Genomic DNA, 6938 nt, shown 5'->3' with positions numbered 1-6938 from the left:
AGAAAGAAAGAAAGAAAGAAAGAAAGAAAGAAAGAAAGAAAGAAAGAAAGAAAGAAAGAAAGAAAGAAAGAAAGAATTATTACACAGGTGAAAATTCACAACTGTGATCAGGTTTGTTGGAGACTCCAGTAGAAGAGATGCTGACAAAATCTCTTCCCCACACTTGAACTGCACCAACAATAACATCAAATTATACACCATCTGAGAACCTACTACTTCCCACACATATAACATAAGCAGTAAAATATAGTTTTGTGCTCCTCCTATTTCAAGACAATTCATCATCTCTCAAAACTGTCTGAGTGGCTTGTGCTTGTAATCCTCCCTACTCAAGAAATTGAATCCGAGGATCATTGATTGAAATCAGCCAGAGTAAACAAATCTAAAGAACTCTTATCTCCAATTAACCACTAAAACACCAGAAGTGGAGCTGTGGCTCAAGTGGTAAAGCACCAGCCTAGTACTGAAAAAGGTAAGGGACAGAGACCAGGCCCTGAGTTAAAGCCTCAGTGTGTGCAGGTGCATGTACATGCATGTGTGCACATGTGCACGCACATACACACACACACACACAAGAACTGCTGCTAGGGCTTGTGGACATGATAGGGATGCACCTGGGATCCAGCATCTTTATGTAGGACAGACCCATGATTCAGAACTCAGAATTGATGATAGTGTAGGGAAGACAGTAGGTTGAGGTTCGTAGAAGGGGTATATTTACAGAATATGTGAAGTAGTTAGCAGAAGAGTAAAATATAAAATGTTTAGGATAGAAATCTGTCTTAGTCAAGACTCTATGGGAAACAGAAATAGTAGAATATATAGAGATTCATACAAAGAGAGCAACCATGAAGACTGATAAATCCCATGATCTACCATATATAATCAGGAAACCTGGAAACCACTTTGGATCCAATCCAAGTCCAAAGCTCTAAAAAGTAGGGGAGACAATGTAAAAAAATGTCCCAGGTCAAGTGGACAGAGAATGCAACTGCCCTTCCTCCATTTATTTGTTCAGCTTGGGACCTCTATGGATTAGAAGATACACATGAGCATTGACACTGGGACTAGTCATCATCTCTACTTATTCTGTTGATGCTAATCTCTTCCAGAAACACCTTCATGCACACTCACCTACAGATACACACACACACACACACACACACACACACACACATACACAAACCCAAAATACTTTGTTGATGGTCAATCCAGTTAACACAAGAAATTAACTATCAGGTCCAAGTGTAATTATTTGTCTTTTACTATCCATTGGATTAATTAGTAGATTTATAGATATATTCTATTTCATTTTTTTTTGTCAGTTGTGGGGCCTGAACTCTGGGCCTGGGCGCTGTCCCTGAGCTCTTCAGCTCAAGGCTAATGCTCTACCACTTGAGCCACAGTGCCACTTCTCCTATAGATATATTCTAGTTATTACAAATAATTATACTTGGACATGATTAATTAAACTGCACTCTAAGCATTCTCACATGAAGAAAAAAGGAGGATATTCTTAGGAGAGGATCAGTGGCTCAATAGCTAAGTATAAATGACCATATAAAATGAATACCAAGACATGGAAATAAGAGGTTTTTTTATTGTACTGTTTTCAGTTATTGTACTTTTTCTTTTTTTTCTCCTTTGGTTTATTCCCTGTTGTCACTGTTCTTTTTTTCTGTACCCTTTGTCTTGTATATAAGTTTATCTGATTTGGGGAAGGAAGGGGAATCATAGAAACATTAGGACAAAGGGTGAACCAATTCAACAGTAATACTAGACACTATGTTGGAAATGAATTTTACAACATGGAGGGAGGAGGAGGAGGAAAACTGGAAGAAAATGATGGAGGAGGGTAACACTGTTCAAAAAGAAATGTACTCATCATCTTACTCATGTAACTGCAACCCCTCTATACATCACCTTTACAATAAAATTTAATAAAAAAATAGAAAAAAGAAATTAACCATCACAGAAACCATATAAACTTATTTATTTCATGAGCTTAAGAAATCATCACTTGATAACAAGTTGTGAAATTGATTCAGTGAATTTTGAAAAATCGGCTATGACAGAATATCATAATGCATAGCACATAGTAGGGCAAATACTGCTTCATGAAGATTTGAGAATGGTTTAGTTTAGGCAGTGGTGTATGTGTGTGTGCCAGGGACCTGACAGAAGTAGATTTCCTCCTGCAGATGATTGTCCAAATAAAATTACAAAACTTGAATTGAAGGGAGGCTGTTATTAACTGTGAGGATTGTGGTCCAAAACCAGCCTGGACAGAAAATTTCATGAGACTCTCATCTCCAATTAACAACCAAAAAAAACCATGCAAGAGTGGAAGGCCCAAGTTCAAGCCCTAGTACACACACACACACACACACACACACACACACACACACAAACACACACACACACACACACAGAGGAACCACTTAGTGATACGGTCATAGGTCAGGAGTCTTCTGGACCATTCACAGAATAAGTGCTTCTGTCACACGATACTATGAATACTGGCCAGCATTCGTGGAGTCTTCATGGGCTGGAGCTTTATGTTGATACCCTGTTCACAGCACCCTTGTGAAGGAAGTTGTCTTGTTTTTAAAGATGGAGACATAGACACAAAGACTACCCAATGTCTCAGAGCTCGGAAAGGCAGAGTATAGTTTGAAATTCAGCTTATTACCCACTGATTCCTGGTAAGAATAAAAGCTTTTTCTTTCATTGTAAATTCTACCTGGACTATATTAACTTTTTGTTTGACATTCCTATTATTTATTACAGCACAATGGATCAGGAATTTGGACAACCGGGGACATGGGATTACCGGTCTGCTTTCTACCATCTTTGAGGTATCATCTGGAAAACAAAAATCTTAATGGCTAAAGGCTTAATCTTGAAGGCTGGGTGCTGGAATCATCTGGAAGCAGCACTTCTCCAGCGGCTCTTCATGTGTGGGCTTGGTTTTGAGGAGTATCTTCCAAAAGGGGACATTGACTGGGAGTGGTGGTGTAAGTATCCCAAGGAGCCAAATGGAACCTGTCTGCCTTTTTCCATCTCCCCCTGGAACGTCTCATAGCTGTTTTTAGCCATTCTGAATCAGAGAACTCATCTCCATCACTGAGGAGGGGACACAGATCTCTCCTCTACATATTATAAAGCAACTCCTTATGACAGTCTCAATTCTCTCAGTTTCCAACCAGGGCACACAAGGTTCTTTGTTGTTGGGACACTGGATTTCCTTTGATGTGGAAGAGCAAGTGGCTTAAATTCCTCATGATGCATAGGGCACTTTGTGGTTAATAATCTGCTGTTCATTATAATGATCTGTAGTCTCTATAATAGTAAATGAGCCGGAACCACAGATATATTTACTGCCTTAATTTAGTTGCTAGCATTAGGCTTATTTTAAAGTATTTTCTCTCCATTTGGACTGAATTTCTTTTATCTGAGCTTATCTTCAATGTCAATAAGTTTAGCACTGCTCAACAGCTGGAAGCCCAGATATTATACATCTCTCCTTCTATTAATCTTCTGTAAGTTGATCTTTATAGCCATCGGACTCATTCATCACGGCAAGCTGTCCTCTTACATTTGTATGCTCTTCCATTTAGCTAACCAAACTCTATTTCTTTATGGAGACGAAAGTTCTTTGTCATTTTAATAGTTTATAGAGTTCTTTCTCTCAGAGCTGGATCATAATGTCAGATTGTCCACAAAGAACAAATGGATGCTAATAATGTCCTTTGTCAGGCTTCGATTTAACCCATTACTAGAGCTCTTTGGTTAAAAAAAGGAGAATCAGAAGGTCTGAGTATAACTAAGACTTATAATTTGCCACTTTTCTTTTGAATAGAAGTAGACACTGTATTTCATTTGTTTATCTCATTCTACAAAATGATTTTATTCACCTATATCTTCCCTAATTGATACAGCAAAGCACATCCAAAGATGTTAAACTGTCAGTGTATGTACATTATGACACAGAAATTGAAATTGTGAGACAAAGTCTTCAAAAGAGGGAAGTAATGGGGATGGAGAGGAAATGAGATGGTAGGGAGAGAAAAGAAAGGAGGGTTATTTGCAGGCCTGATCATATTTGAGAGAGAGAGAGAGAGTGTGTGTGTGTGTGTGTGTGTGTTGTGCTAGTACTAGAACTCATGGCCTAGTACTGTCCCTTAGTTTTTCCACTCATGTTCATTGTTACTCCTGTTACCACTTGAGCCATAACTTCACTACCAGTTTTTCACTGGTTAATAAAAGACTCTCACCTGAAGATAAGTATTCAAATGATTTTTCTTTCATACCGTTGTTTCTAACATATTTATAAGATGATTTCTTTGTTGCTTTATATGTCTCTCCCCTATGGTATAACCCCTGCTTTCACTGTATTTGATGTTGGTATAATTTGTAGAGGGGAAGGGCAAAAACAAATTGTTTAAATAGGGATACAAGTGGACTCATTGCAACAATGAGATGTACAAGACGTTATGTCGAAAAACAAACTTTACAACTTTGGGGGGGAGGGGGAAGAGGGTGGGTGAGAGATGGGAAGGGATGAGAGGGATGGGAAGGGGAAACAGGAGGAGGCAACAATGCTTGATAAGAAATGTACTCATTATCTTGCCCATGTAATTGTAACCCCTCTGTATGGTATTTTCACAATAAAAAAATGAAAAAGAAAAAAAAAGAATTTTACTCATAAAATATATGAATTGCCAAAGTTAGAAAAAGCCACAGACTTTTTTGGCCTCAGTTGGCTTTGATGCATAATTCTAATATCTCAGTTTCCTGAGTAGCTGGGATTACAGATGTGAGTCACTGACATGCTCTGGATCTTAAACATCTCCCAAAGACCCATATGCTAAAGGCTTGGTCCTCAGCTGATGGCACTGTTGGGGTAGGGCTTTTAGTCAGTGGGACCTAATTGGAGGAAGTTAAGATTATTGTGGGTGTGTACTTGAAGAAAACTCTGGGCCCTAGCCCCTTCCTCTCTCTCTCTGCTTCCTGACCACTCTGAGGTGAGCAGCTTTGTTTCTCTACTTGCTCCTCATCATAGGCCCAAAAGCCACAGAGGCAACTGACCATGCGCTGATATTGCTGAAACCCTGAGCCCCAAATCATCTTTCCAAATGCCTGAGAAAATGTATTTTCTTGAGTATTTTGCCATGATAATGAGAAGCTTACATAATGGTTCTCTTCAGAAAATGGTCAGTGAAGTCCTGAACTATACTAGGTAGGAGACCTTGCTTTCCATTTCACAGGTGGATGGGTGAGTCACCTGTTTGAATCACCTGTGCTAGCTGTTGGGCTGGCTAAGGACACAGCAATGGTAACATGGCTGGCTGCGTTCACTTGGGAGATGGTTTGTTGTCAGTGTGCTCATTTTACAAGCACTGTTAGATCCATTGTTTAATCACCGGATAAGGGTAAGTGGAACTCATGAGGACTATTGAAACTCTTGATGACAATTCCAGCTCAACCCATTTATGGTCTGGATAGACTGACTGACAAACACATCCAGACACTGAAAGCTCTAATCACCAATGCAAGATGGGTCTGGATCTCAGGTGCAAGAAGCTAAACTGGAAAGCTCACAGAGAAATCAAGAGGGACAGCTAATAGAAGACAGAGGAGGGCACATGTTTCAGTAACAGAAGACAGTTTAGGATAGAGAGAGCACATCCCTTCAACCCCTTTGAGATTGTTTCCTGGATCTGTGACAGGAAGGAATCCCATGGTACTGAGGGATTCTGTGGAGGCCTGACAATAAGCCTCTGTGCCTCCCTCCCAGCCTCTGCAAAAAGAGAAGAACCATTTGGGGTCTTCTCAGAAGTAGTACATTCTGCTTCTGCTGCAGCAGCAGAAAGCACACATGGGCCCCTTCTGTCAGCTCAAAGTAGAACTGTGAGGGTTGTTTGGAGGTTGTTTGAGTTTAAATCATGGTGTTTCTCCCAGTTAGAATCATGAGCTTGGAGCTTCTTAACTATACATGCATACGTGCCTGGCAGTCCCAATGGGCAGATTGTATTTACATTAACCCCTTCATCTTGATCTCTCTGCCATGGTACCTCTTAACCCAAAGGGGCCGGGTGTGGGAGGGGGGGAAAGGGGGGTTGGGGGGATGGGGGGTTCAGTTACATCATGGATTCAAGTGCCTTTTTGCACAGCCCAAGTGTCTTTATTCTAAAAGGCTATTCTCTTGAGGTGCAGCTGAGAGTATAGCTGGATACAACTGCAGAATAAGGCCCAACAGTCTAGCATTAGTTTCCTCATTCCTCAAACTTCAAGAAAAAATTGGTAGGAAGCCTGGTTCTCCTAGTGGGCGCCAGAGCAGCAGAATCTCCAGACCTCACCCATAGGAGTCCACGGGGCTGCAAGAAACACCCCAACCTACCTCCACATTTCTAACCTGCACTTCTACCCTTGCCTAGGAGAGAATCGGATAGGAACCTTTGGAAGTTAACTCGATCTTGCACCTGGGTGCTTTTCTGGAGTGAGAAGCTATCGTCAAAACTGTGAGGAGGTCTGGGACCTTGAAGCCATAGAGTGACTGTACAGAACCCGTGCCCACTACCACCACATTCATGGAAATTCATCTCCCCACTAAAGCCAAGCGACAGAGACCTGCAATAATGACCATTTGTTGAAAAGTAAAAAATTATGGGCAGGTAACTTAATTTTATAAAGCCCCAAAATGACCATCATTATGTTTTGGAAAAACAAGTCCTTCGCCTCTTTGATGGGTACAAACAGAATGGGGGTGGGGGGGGAGGGATGTCGACAATCCTTCAAGCTGGAGAGGAGCTCTTGTGGATCATTATGCTATTTTGTTTATTTTTGTAAATTCCATAATAAAAGTATTGTGTAAAATAAAGAGCAAGCCAACTCTTTATACCAGGATGCACATGTCTGAGCCAGGTAAAGAGCCA

Source organism: Dipodomys ordii, unplaced genomic scaffold (assembly GCF_000151885.1).
Source record: "Dipodomys ordii isolate 6190 unplaced genomic scaffold, Dord_2.0 Scaffold194, whole genome shotgun sequence".
Classification (NCBI taxonomy): Eukaryota; Metazoa; Chordata; class Mammalia; order Rodentia; family Heteromyidae; genus Dipodomys; species Dipodomys ordii.
Note: the sequence above shows the minus strand (reverse complement) of the source record.